At 41.8% G+C, this 17,008-nt stretch overlaps 1 long non-coding RNA gene across 1 annotated transcript in view; it reads right to left on the reverse strand.

Annotated features, from left to right (window-relative positions):
• LOC131424253 (uncharacterized) overlaps window positions 1-17,008 on the reverse strand; it is a 36,862-nt gene that overhangs the window by 17,333 nt on the left and 2,521 nt on the right. The gene's annotated exons all lie outside the window — the stretch shown is intronic.

Consider the following 17,008-nt stretch of genomic DNA (forward strand, 5'->3'; position numbering starts at 1 on the left):
AAGTCCCAGAGAGGTTAAAATCATATCAAGTGAAATTTCAGAGTGGAAACTATGACACAGTAGGATAACAGAGAGCGGGATCAGACAGATGTCAAGGGTTCCACATAGAGATGAGTTTTTCCCCAGTAATTTGACTTCTCTAGGTTCAAAGGTTGCACAGCTAATGCATGGTAGAGCCAGGATTTATGCCACCAAACTTATGCCAACACATAAGTTCTGAGATGGTTCCTGACATACAATGCCAACAATACTTGCTGGGTAAATCAGAACGGAGGAGCACTTGTCTAGGCTGTGATGATGATGAGAAGGTAGGGCTTGAGGTAGGTCTGAAGCAAGGGGAAAATCATATCAAGTGAAATTTCAGAGGTGGAAGCTATGACACAATAGGAATAACAGAGAGTGGGATCAGACAGACTGTCAAGGGTCCACGTAGAGCTGAGTGAGTTTTTCCTGGTAATTTGACTTCTCTAGGTCCATAGGTGAAATAAGAAGTCATACGAGTGAATCAAAGACCAATGGGAGACTCTAAAGAGAGAAGTGGGCTGCAAATATAATCCTGGACCAGTGAAAGTCAAGCCAAATCTTATGGCAAATGGAAAGGTCAAAGAAGACTACAGAAGTCCAGGAGTTCACAGTATGACAAGTCTACAAAATTATTCTATGGCTCCTTCACCACTGCCAGCTCAGGAAAAGGGGAGGGGGGTGATGAAGATAAAACTTCGGTCATCTTAAGAACATACTAGCCAGGCGCGGAGGCACACGCCTGTAATCCCAGAGGCTCGGGAGGCTGAGGCAGGAGGATCAAGAGTTCAAAGCCAACCTCAGCAATGGCGAGGTGCTAAGCAACTCAGTGAGACTCTGTCTCTAAATAAAATACAAAATAGGGCTGGGGGTGTGGCTCAGTGGCCAAGTTCCCCTGAGTTCAATCCCCAGTACAACCCCCCCCCAAAAAAAAATACTAATAAAGATGTCTGGCATAGTGCTTTATAAACAGAGATGCTCAATAGAAAGTACAAGATTTATTGGTAGAAAATAAGTTGTTTTTTCTTGAGACTTTTTATCCAAGGACTCAGAAGTTGATTACTTGCTCCCAAAGATAAGAATCCGTGTAGGTTCTTCTGATACTCTTGTTTTGTTTTGTTTTTTTCTTCCCCCTTCTATAGCAAATTTGAGATGAAGAATACCAGGTGTCACTGAAGAAAGAAAAGTTACTTAGTCATGCTCTCCCTCACTAAGAAAAACACCAAAACCCATACAAAACAAACAAAACCAACCAGCAAAACAAAGAAGGGGAGACTATCACAGAGGAAAATGTCAGAATCAACATTGAATGAGGAATCTGGAAACCAAGGTTATGGATCTTGTTCTTGCATTAACCAGCTCAGTGGTCTGACCATGTTGGGCAGCCATTTACTCAGATGCAAAAGTAAAGGTGTGAATAAGAGCATCTCAGTTAACTTCCAACTCTGAAATTCTGTGAAATTTGTTTCCTCTCCTAACACTGCATTTGTCTTCTTTACAAAAGACTATAATCACATTCCAGGAAAGATTGTCTAGGGCCAAAGTCACATAAAAATGGAAAGCAAGGGAAGGCATGAGAGTTGACCTCACGTGTTTGAAAAACTCTCTAGTCATACAGGAGTTAGATTTATATTGTGTGAGAGTCCAGAGAATAGAAATAAGATCAAAGAGCAAAATCAATAGAGAAGACAAGTTTCTGTTCAATACAAAACATGTGTTTTCCCCATGTAATGTGGAGCTTTGTTATTGAGTGCATATACATTTATAATTATTAGATGGATTAACTCTTTTTTTTTTTTGTACTGGGGATTGAACTCAGGGACACCTAACCACTGAGCCACATCCCAAGCCCCTTTTTGTCTCTTTAGAGACAGAGTCTCACTGATTTGCTTAGGGCCTCACTATGTTGCTGAGTCTGACTTTGAATTTGTGATCCTCCTGCCTTAGTCTCCCCAGCTGCTAAGAATACAGGCATGCGCCACCACACCCAGCTGGATTGAGTCTTTTATAAAATGTTCTTTTTGTGTCTAATAGTAACAATTTGTCTGCTTTGTTTGATATTGGAATGACTACTTCAGCTCTTTTTCTTGCCTACTGTTTGCATGGTTTATATTTATCCATCTTTTTTTATTTTAAACTTATTTGTCTTGGAATCTTAAGTGTGTCTGTGATAAGACGGCATATAGTTGGATCATGTTTTCTGCATCTATTCTTTCTCTTTTGATTAAAAAGTTTAGTCCATTTACATTTAATGAGATTATTGGTAAGGTAAGATTTATGTTTTAATTTTGCTATTTGGTTTCTTACATATATCTTGACTTTTTTGTTCTATTCCTCTATTAGTGACTTTTGTATTAAATACCATCTAGGGCTGCAGTTTGTAGATCAGTGGTGGAACACTTGCCTAGCATGTATGAAGCACTGGGTTCAATCCTCTACACCACATAAAAATAATTAAATAAAATAAAGTTATATAAAAAATGATATCATCTGTTTAAAAAATGCAATCTAGTGTGTCATTTTAATTTCTTATTATTTCATTGCATAGGTACATTTGTTTTCTTAGTGGGTGCCTGGGGATTATAAATAATATCTTAATTTAGGACAATCTAGTTTGAAGTAATGCCAAATTAACTTCAGTACTATATGAAACTTTATACCACTTACAGTACTATTTCCTCTCCATCTTCTGTGCTGTTTTTATAGTTACATCATTATGTGCTATAAACCCATCAACACAGTTTTATAAGCATTGCTTTATGCATATAAGTGTCTTTAAAATCAGATATAAAAGCTTTTACAAAAAAGAAAAATCTATATTTTATTTTTTATATTTACTTAGGTAGTTACCTTTATCAGTGCCTTTTATTTATTTGTGTGAATATGAGCTACTATCTAGTGACTACAAGAATTCCCATTAGTATTTTCTTTCCTTCCTTCCAACCACCCTTCCTTCTTTTCTCCTTCTCTTTATTCTTTCCTTCTCTCTCATCCTCCCTTCCTTCTTTCCTTTCTCTCTCCTTATTTTTCTTTCTGTCCCAGGAATTGAACCCAAGGCATCCCACATACTAAGCGTGTTCTCTATTACTGAATTACACCCCTGACTCCCCTTCAGTATTTTCTCGTGGGGAAATCTGCCAGCAATAAAATCTCTCAGTTTTTGTTTATATGGGGATGTCTTTCTTTCTCTTTCATTTTTGAAGCATAATTTTGCCAGATATCCAATTCTTGGTTGACTCTCTTCTTCTTTCAGCACTTTGAACTTGATATCGCACTACCTTCTGGCCTCCATGGTTTCTGATGAGAAATCAACCATGAAACTTACTAAGGATTGCTTGTATATGGAGAGTTACTTTTTTTTCTTTCTGTTTCCAAGTTTCTCTCTTTATATTTTGAAACTTTGACTATGATATATCTAGCAGCAACTCTCCTTGAGTGTATTCTACTAAGAGTGTGATGAATTACTTGGGTGTGTAGATTAAGGTTTTGAAAGAAATTTAGGGAGTTTTGAGCTATTCTTTCTTTAAATATTCTTGACTCCTTTCTCCATTCCTCTCCTCTAGTATCTCCAATTATGTGTATGTTGGTAGGCTTGATGGTGTCCCACAGATCTCTGAAATGCTTCACTTTACTTCATTTTTTTTCCTTCTAATCCTTGGACTGGATAATCTCCATTAAACTATCTTCAAGATCATCAATTGCTACTTCACGTCTGCTATTGAGTCCCCCCATCAGTGAATTTTTCATTTTCATTTTCATGCTTTTTAATTTTAGAATTTCTATTTGACTCTACCTAATAATTTCTGTATTTTTATTCATATTTCCTATTTCATATGCCTTAATTCTTTGGAGATGATTTCAGTTAGTGCTTTAAACATATTTATAATTATAATAGCTGATTTAAAGTCTTTGTCTAATAAGTGCAACATCTGGGGTGCCTCATGTAATTTCTATAGATTGCTTTTGCCCCTTTGTATAAACCATACTTTCCTGTTTCTTTCCGTGCCTCATATTTTTTTAATTGGAAAGTGGACATTTTAAATAATAGATGTGAACTCTGGAAACCAGAATTCCTCCTCCCTTTCATCAAGTTTATAATTATTGTGATTTTGCTTACTTGGTGACTTTGCTAGACTAATTCTATAAAGTCTCTATTCTAGATCATGTTCAATTTCCAAAGTCTCTCTTTGGTTTGCTCAGTGGGTTGCTAATGGCTAGACAGAGATTTCCTTAAACACTTCAAGCCACTATGTCTTCCAGCCTTTGCCAAGGCACTCTAGGTGGTGAGAGATGAGCACCTTCTTAGGTTTCTCCCAGTCATACACAGAGTATGTATGTGACCTTTACATTCTCAAGAACATGTCAGAGTTTTTCTGAGCTCCCCATGGACAGCACATGTGTTAGCTTTCCATTGCTGTAACAAAATACTTGAGATAATCAATTTAAAAGGATGAAAAGTTTATTCTGTCTCACAATTTTGGAGGTTTCTATCTGTGGTCTCTTGGCCCCACTCCTTTGGGCTTGTGGTGAAGCAGTATATCATGGAGAGAATGCATGTTAGAGGAAGATGTTCACTTCATGGTGGCCAGGAAGCAAAGATAGAAACAGGAGGGACTAGTGTCCCAATATCTCCTCCAAGGCACACCTTAATGACCTAATTTTCTCCCACTATACCCCATCTCCTAAAGACTCTTCCTTTAGATCACAGTTTGCCTGCCACAGGCTGGGGGCCAAGCACCTTTGGGGGATATTCAAGATCCAATTATAGCTGCACAGCTCCCAGTTTTTCCATTTAATTTCCTTTTTGTCAATCTCTTGTTATCCCCAGCTGGTGTTGTCACCTCGGGTAGCTGAAATGTTAAACAATTGCTGATGATTGTTTTGGACAAATAGAGATAGAGCTGACTGCAGGCAGCAAGTTCTGAATCAAATAATGATAAGCCCTGAGAATAGAGCTTTTCCAGAAAACTGTCAGATAAATCAAGCAGTGACTTTTTAAAAAGCAAAGAGGTTTGGAAAAGTGATATGACAAGGGCAAACCCACCCAGAGAGGCAAAAGTCATAGGCAGTGGTGGTCTGGTAAAAAGCTGGACACCTAATCCAAAAGTTCCAAGTAGAGAACATCAAAAAACAGACGTCAGCATTAAGAAGTATCTAGGCCATTTGGAGTGCATACTTCATTGGTGAAACAGAATAAATCCAGGAAAGTAAAATATTTACAGAAGAAAAACTCAGGTGATATGGCAAAATTCAACAATATTGTTTAAATGAAAATAATTCATGCAAAATCTTAACTTCTTTAGTCTCAGGAGTGAGGGGCACTCCTTTAGTCACAATCATGTTATTGATAGGTATGTGATTGTGGGTGTAAGTGAGCCACTGTCCCTCTCTGATCCTGAGTTATTGTCATTGTGTAGGGAGGGCAGTGGGGTGGGTAATGCTGGGGATCAAACCTAGGACAAGTGCTCTAGCAACTGAGCTAAACACCCACCTCAGTTCTAAGGAAGGACGACCTGGTGTCAGCATTTCCTAAATTTCACTTGTTGGCATACAACTTATGAGATGTTTAAAAACCGTATCTGCAAATAGTTTCTTCAATTATAAGTATATTCTTATTTAATTTTTTAAAAAGTTTCCTTTTTTAAACTTAAATTCTACAGTAACATTTGTGAAATTATAAGTTTAATATGTTACATCTTTTCCCCTGATGTTCATCAAAATAAATCTCAAATCACTAAAATATAAAATTCTCCTCTGTATGCCATCTACCTCATTATGGAAAACATTGGGTTTGCTATCTAAGATTCTTTCCACTTCTGTGATTGTGCTGTGTAGCTTTTCTCCTGTCCCTTCTGCTGAAGTTGGAAGATTATCTCATAGTACATGTCTGTACCAGGGAGGTAATCTAGAATTTAGAATGGATTGGCTTGAGATTAAGCCATATTGGTTACAGCGACTGAGTAAATGACCCCTAATGGTGGTGAACAATGAGTAGGGACACCACAGAGCTGAGATGTGGCATGGGAATGCCCATATCTTCACTGAGTATATGAAATACATTAAGAGTTCCTCAGATTCCCAGAACTGAAATGTTTCTTAAAGGAGATAACACAACAGAGATTAACAGTGATAATAAACTCCACTTGGATTTATTTCAGTGTTTACCTATGCCAATGCACCAGACTGTAAACATTTTCTCCTTAAAACCACTTAATATCTCATTCACAGATGAGGAAACCAAGGCCCAGAGCAAATAAATGACTTACCAATCACCTCAGCTACTCCTACTGAGTTATCCCAGACCCTTTACCTGATCATTGAAGGCAACTCTGCCATGTTGTAATGGCTTGCACTGGAGCTCATTATATGAGCACAGATCTGTCTCCTTCTAGTGTTTCATCAGAGACGCTAGTTCTATTCTCTGGAGCCACAGAACACAGATGAGGTATGATCCACAGTTGAATTCACTCAATTTTTAGATGAGAAAATAGAGTGCTATTTTGGGCTTCATTAGTGAGATCAGCCTCTAGAAGATGGGTTAACCCTTTCATTTTTCTCTAGACTAGTGCCCCAATGGACTACAGCTTGCTTACTCCAGGACCCTGGGGTCAACTGAGGCAAAGATGGCAGACCATGGTCTTACTGTGTTTTGCTGTAGCTGTCTTAATGGTGTGTGAGTTTCTGAAGTTGCTCCAGGTTGCTCTTCCTCACTAGTCACACATTAAGAAGGTTGTAACACTTTCAGATGGATGTAGTGGATTAGTCAGGATCAGAGGAGGGTAGCCTGCTGGCAACGGGGCTAAGGCCAACTGAATAGATGAGAAACGATAGAGCAGTTTAGGGAGAAGAAGATAAAGGCACGGACATCCACAGATATCTGCTCAACTCTCTGTATAAATGAGGGAAATGGCTTGTTCTTCCTTATATCATTGGCCAAAGACAGCAGGTTACAACTGCCAGGAAATAGGAAGTTTGAACCTCTGGCTAGCTGTGTCACCTTTAGTAAGTCATTTCACCTATTCTTTCTCCAGGATCTGAATGTGACATGGTTTGTGGGGAAGATTCTTTGGAGAACCTGGTTCAAGGCTCATCACATAGTAATAAGGACATGCTCACTAACAGTTACTAAGTTTGGATTTGGATGAAGAAAGAAAAAGTACAACACAGAACTGTTCAACAATGGGGTGACATCACACATATAAGCACCTCATCATTTCAGTGGAGGCATCACTAATCTCTGTAAGGGATGCTCCAAAGGGGTTCCTCCATGATGGATGGGAGTATGACCTGGGAGACTCATGGAGTTCCTGGACCCCTAAACTGCTGTGATCTCATCTGAGTCTCTCTCCAAGCTACACAGTGCTATGGTTTAGGTGTGGTCAGAGTGTCCTCCAAGGCTCCACTGTGATTAAAGTCTTGGTCCCTAGGGCAGCACCATGGAGAGGAGGTGGATCCTTTGGGAGGTGGGGCCTAGTCAAAGTCTCCTGGGTCATCAGAGATGCGTCCTCAGGAAGGATTGTAGGATGTCAATCCCCCCTCCCCCACTTCCTGTTTGGCAATGTAAATTCTTCCTGATCTTGAACTTTGAACTTCCAAAACTATGAGCTCAATAAGCCATTATCTTTACATATCTTTACATTTGCCTCATGTATTTTATTATAGTGATGAAAAGCTGACTAATATAGCTGGTGGAAGAGTGACAAATAGAACACACTTTCCCTAATCCCAAGCCCAGGGCTTTCTCCATGATACCACAAATTTTAAAAAAATTAAAATTTATAAACCCCGTTTAGAAACTATCCTAAATGTAATTATTTGTTAATGACTACAAGTTCCTCTTTTTCAGTAACCACATTTTAAAAGGGAAACATGTACACACATATAACTTGGTAAAGCAAATAATTTATATCTTCGTGAAAACTGAAGTTTCTTTATGTTCAAAGTAATGAAAGTGAGCGAGAAAAATGGAAGACAGCACAAAGCTTTATTTGCTTGTTCCTAGATATTAGGACATGCCAGAACTCAAGAAGTCATGTCTCATCCGAAGAGTGTAACCTCTGGGAAATTTGCTTTCCTCCCTTTTCATCAGAGGAGGAATTGATTCTCCCTGAGTTCCCTGTAGCTCAAAATGAGTCTAAATTAAAGAGGCTCACAGCTCAAAGGGCCACACATTGTCACTGAGTCACCTAAAGAAGGAGCCACAGGTTAGAATGCATTCCAAACTAAGTCTGTTTTTTTTTTTAAATTTGTTCTTTTTTAGATATACTTGACAATGGAGTATATTTTGGCATACTATACATCCATGGAGTATAACTTATTCTAATTAGGATCCCTTTCTTGTGGTTGTACATGATGTGAAGTTTCACTGGTGGTACATTTGTATATGAACATAGAAAAGTTTTGTATGACTCATTCTACTGTCTTCCTAACTATGCCCGTATACATTCTGCTGGGGGCTCTGTTGGAGAGGCAGGAATAAGCACCAGGTTATTTTACACCACCTGCAGGGATTCCCTTAAGCACCTTGGAACCAAGTTACGTTCCATGCATTCTTGTATTCTTTCTATTTATGAAGTTTTCCATTCTATTGTATTGACTTAAGACAAGGAAAACAGCATTTTCCATCCATTGACAACAGGTACCAATTGCCTGCTTGTATGAGGAACTGAATTTAAAGAGTTCTAAGGCTTGATGAGTTAATAACTCCCAGACAGCTAGGGAGCAACAGAATACCTAAATATATAATTTAAGAATCTTTAAATAAAACACAAAATGTGTAAGAGATGCCATATAGATTTGATTCCTGTTTCGATGATCATAATAAAGTCATGGAAAATTTTTTAGAGATGTAGAACTGAAAGGGAAAATTTTGATCATTCATTACAGACAGTTAATTTTGTAGATGAGGAAACTCAGTCTCAGAAACACATAAGCTATCCCCAAGGTCACAGTGCGAGTTGGTGGCAGAGCTGGAACCACAATGAGAGTTTTTTTGACTTGTAGGCCAGAGCTGTTTCACCCAAGTGACACCAATGGCAAAGACAATCTCTTCTGCCTCGATTCTAGGAGACATGCAGACTGTTAATCACAGATCTATATTCTGCTCTCAATGACTGGGTGACCCAGGGCAGGAAAATGAGCTGCTGTGACCTCAAAATCCCTCACTGAAGGAATGACACACTAATCGATACAGGGAGAGTTCATTGAGATGAGAAGTAGATACGCTGGGAAATAGAACTACTCAAAAAAAAAAAAAAAAAAAAGAATGCTCTAGAATGATGAACAAAGGACACAGTCTGTCTTTCAGTACTTTAAAGGGACTACCAAAGCCCCAAATGTGTGACAAATGACTCAGATAGCCAACCAACTAGTCAACAACAAGTAATCAACCAATGGATGATAAACAAAAAAAGAACAATCTAAGAATAATTTAGGAACATAATAAAAAATACTGTGCAATCCAAGTAATAGTTACTTGACCAGACTGAATTTAAAGATACATGTCCATCTCCCTGGCTTAAGGTAGGTTGTATAAGATGGGTAGCATAGCATCTCACTCTACACCTTTTCCTCTTATGGGTTTACTATTTAAAAAAAAAAAAGAAAAAACATTTATTGAGTTATTAATTCCTTCCTGTACTTAATCACTAAACAAAGTGCATCTCAGGGACAGGGGCTGTATTATTCAATTCTTTTCTCTTTCCCTGTCTACCTTCAAAAGCATTTATTGAATGTCTACATATGCCCACGATATCGCCTACGCCTAGCAGATTTTGGCATCTGGTAAGGACTCAAATAATCATATAAATGAATGAATAAATTGCAAAAGCCAAACACATTCTCCATGCATGGAAATTTCAGCATATTTGACTCTTCCATTAAAATCACTTAAATTCTGTCTTAATAAATCTGAATGACCCCCCTGGCATGCTGATGCATCTGTGCAAGCATCAGTTTAACATACATGGGATTTCTATATACTTTATATAGTATTGATGAATACTATATAAATGCAGACTCCCAGATACAGAAGCCATATTTATGATAGGCAAATATTCTGTGACAAAATGACATAAAGTCCTATAGTCCATTCCCCCATTCCCCTGGCTCCAAGTAAGACTGTATCTAATCTGCAGTAGAGAGGAATGTTTTACTAACTCAGAAAGATTTCCATTGAATGAAACACATAGTCTGCCAGGCAAAGTCTTAAGTGACTAAATGGGAGGTCAGACTTTGATTTCTTGAGGTAAGTATGGTTTTAATCCCAAGTATAGCAAATTTCACTGGCGTTCCATTACTAATTTAATTAAATCATTTGTTAGATGACATAAAATTACTGGTAATTACATTATAAAGAGTAACTGTACAAAATTTTTGTGTACGAATGTAAGTAAATTTGAGCCTTGTTCAATATTTCGTTAAGGAAATTTTAAATTAAATATACTATTTTATTTAAAAAGAAGAACAGAACATATATTCAGAAAAAAAGTAGGGGACAGAAATAGCTCACTATTCACCAGTTTATTGAAATCACACAACAGAGATGAAATGCTGTTTGATACAACTAAATTTTCTGATTTAAATGATTTCAGTAAGACCCTCATGAGGGAAAAAAAAAATGGCCTGCACAGACCTAACTCATGATATAATCTCCCCGTTCAACAATACATTTCTTAAAAATAAAGTTTCAGGTCTCCGAAATACTTGGTCATAAACTGCCAGATGTAAAACATTTCATCTGAAATCTCCTATAAACTAACCCAAACCATCTGTTTTAGAACATTTTTGTCCACACCAAGGAAGAGTTTGGGTTCTGGTTTTGCATTGGCGCTATGGACCAACTGGCTGCTCTCAAAAATGGAAACATACGAAGGCACGAGGAAGGAAGAGGCTCTGGAAATTAGGCAAAGGTGTTTTCTTGCTCCTTTTTAATCCTATGTGTTGTTTTCCTTTCTCTAGACAACAGGTATACTAATTTTGGTGATTTTAAAATTTCAAATGTGAAAAAATTTAATGTTTTTAGTACGACGAAACAATTTTAATATACCTAATTGCTTTACAATTGGATGAAATTTCCAAATAAACCAAGTAAAGGCTCTCACAAACTCACTGCAAGATTAAGATGGAGAATTATTGTTGTCATCATCATCATCATCATGATTATTATTAATGAAATGGCTCCAAAGAACTCACTTCTACATATCACAAAGCAAGAATTACTTGGTTTGTAGCTGATGGGACCATATTGAAAGTATGATTTGAGATAGCTGAGAGGACAAATAAATTTGGATTTTTTTGCTCTAATTTCACCTCCCACATAAACTCTGATGTAGATTTGTGCTTTTCCAAGTTGTTTACATAATGCTTAGGCACAGACTTTGTTTCAAGGTCATGTAAAAGCAGATGCCCTCACTTAAGGCTGAGGGAAGAGGAAATGCATTCCTCATAGGAGTCTAAATCCAACCTAACTTGGATTGTCTAGCATACTTATACAAACTGCTTGCTTTCTGGTCAATTCTAAAATATAAAGAACATCTCTCCAAAGGTGTACATTTTGAAAGTTAAAAAGCTTTTAAAATAAACTGTTTCATATTTCAAAACTCATTCTTTTTAATGCCAACAAAAGAACACCAAGAAAATGATTTTACAAATTTTTTCAATCTGCCTCTGAAATTTGCCACCAGGAAAAGGGGAAAAAAAAATGCCTGAGAAGAAAATTATTTCTCTATTTTTTACTAATTAGTTGTTTAAAGTTTGGAGAATATGAATTCAGCATGTTGTAGAACTGTTATAAATTTTTACAAACAGATGCTGGCAATCCTTATGCTTAATGATTGAAAAATAAAATATGAAATGAAGAATATTTATGAGAAATATTTTATACTGCTATAATTGGTTGTAGCTGACACACAACTGAATAAAAACCACAAAATCGAAAGAATATTCAATCACACTGAAAAAGTGGATATTTTAAAAGTGATTGAATGTTTGAATTTGAACAAAATTGAAGCATCCCGAAAACAAACAAAATTGACTATTACTCAGAAAAAAAATTCTGCTTGGTGTAGTCTGGACATTTTACAAAGAATTTACATCTACAAAGTGCTTAACTTAACTTCCTCAACTTAAAAGTCTGAAATGAAGCTGGAGCAAAAATTAAAGGACATTTATCTTTTGGGTTTTTAATACACTTTCTTTGCCTTCTTCCTTTTTTATATCTTAATAATTCATTCCATTTTTCTATGTTCTCACACACAAAGCAAGTGTCTATCAAATCAGTCACCTAAAAGCAGGCATTCTTGAATACTTTTCATTCAGACTGAGCCTCAAGAGTAATTATTGACATTTTTATTAATTAGAATTCCTTTTTCAGAACAAACAAAAGGTTTCTTGGGTCAGACTAGCAATTATTAAACGAAAAAGAAATAAATAATAAGTAAAAAATAGAAAAGAATGTCTTAAAACGAAGGAAGAAAGTGCTGCTCATAACCAAACTCTACTCATCTTAAAAAAAGAAACATTTCCACACTTCATATCTGATTTAAACAGAAAACTTCTCCCCTACTTTTGAAACAAATAATTCCATCTCAAATCCACATTTTCAAAGAAGCCCCAAGCTTTCTGCATCTGGTTCCTCCAACAGTCACTTTGCCTCAATAAGGTAAAAAAGCCAGTTCTGGGTATTTTTCTCCCAAACATCCCCACTGAAGCTCCTTACAGATTTCAGCATTGTTACCATGGGTTTAGAAAATAATGACACATTTCAGCTATCACCTCCCTAGACTGAAAGATTAAAAAGACTTTGCCCGAATTCAGGGTAAATGAAGGTGCGTGGGCTCACTCTGTAGTTGCAGCTCTCAGCTCTTGCACTCTATCTAGAAGGTTCTCCACCACTACGGATGCCACATGGGTATCCAGCCAGCGGGAGGGGGAGTCGCCCACACTTCTGCCCATCTATTTGTAGAACTCTTTTGACAAAGGTGTTTCTAGATCGACTTGCTCTGAATGCAGCAAAATTCGTGTAATATTGTTCGCATACATCCTCGCAAGCTCTTGCATGTCATTATCATAGTATTAACAAACCCAGATGATATTTAAATAGTGAAAGGGGTGGGGGGGCAGGGAGGAATATGTCGCACGTGAAAACTCTGGGTGTGAGAATAAATACAGAAGTCACTCCCTAAGGAACAGAAAAACACATGCATGTCTCCCTCCGTGGAGAGCGAACCGAGAGCCAAACGGCGGGCGTCGCGACGAGCAATCGCGATATTGAGTCTCAGCATCAAGCGGAACTGGACCACAACCCAAAGAAATCAGCTTTTTCCGGAGCAAAGAGCTGCTCCCGATTTCAAAGTTTAAAAAAAAAAAAAAAAAATCAAGTGCCTGGGGTAGAAGATGGCGGGGGCATGGGAAGCGAGGCTGAACAGGAGAGGCGCAACTCTGGCCCCGGCCGACAAGAGAGCCGAATCCCCAGCTCTCCGCTAGCTGGCAGGGGGCGGCAACGTTGCCCGCGGCAGCGGCGCCCACCGCGAGGGTGCCGGCCCCTCCCCCGCCGCTTCCTCTTGCTCTCCCAGCCCCTTCCCCCACGTGTGGGTGACGTCAAAATTCCGCGAAAAAGCCGCGTGGTGGCTCCCCAAGCAGAGGCGCGATTCCGCCGCCCAGCGGTCCCCTCCCAGGGGCGCCTAGGGGAGGGAGAAGGACCGTGACGGCTGGTTCCTTTTCCTCCCGGGAGGCAAAAGCCCCCCGACGCCGCGAGCCAGACGCCCCCACCCCAATTTTCATTGAAAAATTGGCTTTTATAAAGCAATTGCATTTCCAGTGCTATTTTCGGCCGCGTGAGGCGTGTCCTGAAGCTGAATCAGACAGGAAGAGGGGGAAGTTCGGGTCTTTAATTTTCTTTTTTTTTTTAACTTTCCAAGGGAGGGGTGCTAGATAGGTGAATAGACGGCAGGCGCTCGCCGTCTTCACCCTCGCCTCTCGCATCTGCTGCCTTGGGAATCCAGCCCCGGTCCAGGCTGAGATATACCGAAGGGCAGTTGGGACACAGGCCGGACGGGCTCCGCCCCGCCAAGTCCCCTGCGCCCCAATGCCGCGGGGGCGGTTGCCTTGAGGAGAGGAACCCGCAGGCACTTTCACACCCGGAATCCTCTCCTAGGCGTCAGGGACTCTAGAATCCCAATCCCATCCACCAACCCTCTTTCCTCGTGCTGTGCACTTTCCGACTTTTCCCTCTTATCATTTCTCACATTTTTCTACTTTTCTGCCAACCCCCCTTTCTGTGCCTTTTCTCACTTCATCTACTTTTAAATAACCGTCGGGTTTTCACTTTTGATGGGCTGACCATCCATCCCAACTTGGAGAAATGTAAATATAGCCCTGTTCTTTGGGGGACCTGGGAGGGAGGTTGATGGCCCCCATTCCTGAGCCTGAACTCCGTCCCCTTCCCCCACCCTGCTTGAGCGCCCCTGCACCCAGGTGGCGGGGCTCGAACCCTCGAGGCTTTCCAGCTTTGAGCCGGCCGCAGTATCACCTGGCTGGCCGGCATCTGCCAGGTGAGCTTGAGAGAATGTGTGCTTAGCGTTGCAGGTTCCTGCAGAAATGCGCCTATAAACACCCAACACCCGGCTGCACCCTACACCTACAGGGTTTTGTACACTCTCCAACCGAAACTGCAAAACCCAAGGAGTGGTGGCGGGCGGGGGGGGGGGGGAGCCGGCCCGGGAGGGAATAAAAGTCCAATAAAACTTGCGTTCCTGAAGTTTATCACCGATCCTACAAAGGACAGGATTTTCCCCCCCATGAGAGTGAAAAGGTGATAGATAAGGAAGAACCTTTTTACAAAATGACCAGAGCACACTTGCGCTTTTTCTGATCACCTAAGTCTACATGAAAAGAAAATGCGCACATTTCCCCGGGGGCAATGTGCTTTTCCCCCGTGCTAGGTGGAGGGATTTTAAAAAGAAATTAAGGTTTTAACACATGGTCGGAGTGGCGACCAAAAGGGAGAACTCAGTTTCCAGTCCTAGCCTCCTGGAGACGTCCTGCCAACCTCCGCACCCTCTCACGCCCCACCCCACGTGTTGGAGACTGAAAAACGACCAGGGGACTGATTCGATGCGAGCGAGGTTCACGTTCGGGAACAGTCTGTAATAGGAAGGGGAAGTGGATGGGGGAACTTAAGAGAGCCTGCCACGAGGGAAGCACCCGAACTTGCAGGTCTCCATGAATGAAGAGGGCCACAGGGAAGCTGGGGCATCCGCCCGCGACCCTCTCAGCCCCTCCCCTACGCCGGCCACCTCTACCCCACCCCCACCATCCCCCTCCCCGCTGGAATTTCTCTGTAAAGCAAGGAGAGGGTGGGGGGGAGGGGGAGAGGGAAGGGGCGAGGGGGCCCTTGGCTCACTCTAGAGACGGGCTGACGCGCCACCCAGGCTTTCTCCTCCGGGTGGGCGAGCCCCCGGGTCGACCACCCGCCTTTTGCCCGCCCCGCCCCCCCCCCCCCGACTTCGGGAGACCCAGAGCTGGGGATGCTGTCTCCCTAGTGGTGAAGAGACCTTGCTCGGTTAGTTATCAAGTGATGTGCAGAGACTGAAGTCCTCGCCGGCTTCTGTCCTTGCCTGTCGGGTTAGATTTATACTTTTAAAACACCTCTTTCCGCCCCCTACTCTTCTCCCTACTCCCTTCTCCCCCAGCAGCTGTCTTGGATCCGCTCTAAGGTGGCCGAGGAGAAGTTTGAGTGTAATTTAATGTGAAGTCGGGAAGTCCAACTTGACTAAAATCAATACGTGATGAACACTGACTGTACTCGGCCAGAGTGTCATCCGCTTGCAGAGCTGTTTCCTTTTGAGTTTGCAACTAAGGTTTTTCAATGAGTTGTTTTTTTTTTTTCTTCCGAAAGCTAATGGCTTCCACAGCAATTAGACATTTTCCTCGCCCGCCCCCTCCCCTCCCCTTTCTTTACGTATAGTAGATTGGATACTAATTCCCGCTGCCATTGATAAGGTCGCTGGCGCCCCAGCCTCTCCCCGGCCCCCGCCCGCCCCAGTCCCCGCTCTCCCTCCGCCCTCCCTTGGCTTCCTTTTGATGTAGCGGGGAACGCGTCCTACTAAAAAAAAAAAAAAAAAAAAAGTAATCTGCCCGGTAACAATCAGCGCGCAGTAGCAGGAGCCCCAGAGCTATTGGCTATGCAAATAGAGGGAGGGGAGACGGCGCCCCAAACTCTTACTCACCCTTTTAAAGCGATATCCCCCCCCTTCCACCCACCCCTTCCGCCCCACCCTCGTTTAAAGGGGCTGGCTCCCGGGCCAGAGTTAATCGCCTGCACCTCTGGTTTATTCACTCCCCGCCTACCCCCTTCCAATCCCGCTCCGCCTTTCAGGGAACCTAGTGAAACGGCTCACCCGGCCCAGCGCCCCCACCCCTCCGCTCGCCTTGTCCCTGCTTGGGCCCCCTTTCTCGGCGAAGGAGGTACTCGGTCAACTTCGGTATGCCCGGAGAGCCCAGTCCCACGCTATGCTTACTGCACGTGCCAGCTCGGCCAACACGCTGGGGGCACTGGGCTCTCGCCCCTTCCTCCCCAAAGGAATACACTGAAAGACAGTGTGAGGGGTGGCGGTAGGAAGGAGATGAGGAAATGCCACTAAGTCCCCTGTAAAAACAGCCTTGACCCCAGGATGCGTTAGAGCACATGTCAGGGCCGACTGCGCTGACAGCGTTTCCACCGCAATCCAAAGCCCTGGATGGCCAAGAGAGGCGCGAACCCGGAGGGGTCGGCGAGGATGCAGGACGAGGATCCGGAGGGGGGCTGAAGCCTCCGGGAAAAGGAAGGGGTGGCGTTGTTTGCGCAGGGGGAGCAACGGGGAGCCAAACCTAATCCCTCTCTCGCCCCTCTCCCCTGCCTTCCCCTCCCCCTCCCGGGCTATTTCCTAGAAAGCTGTATCAGTGTGGCCACGCTCTGCGCAGACACCTCGGGCGGCTTGTCAGCAGA

The sequence above is a fragment of the Marmota monax genome, unplaced genomic scaffold (assembly GCF_021218885.2).
Source record: "Marmota monax isolate L192 unplaced genomic scaffold, Marmota_monax_Labrador192_F-V1.1 WCK01_AAM20220418_F8-fsc00512, whole genome shotgun sequence".
NCBI classification, from domain to species: domain Eukaryota; kingdom Metazoa; phylum Chordata; class Mammalia; order Rodentia; family Sciuridae; genus Marmota; species Marmota monax.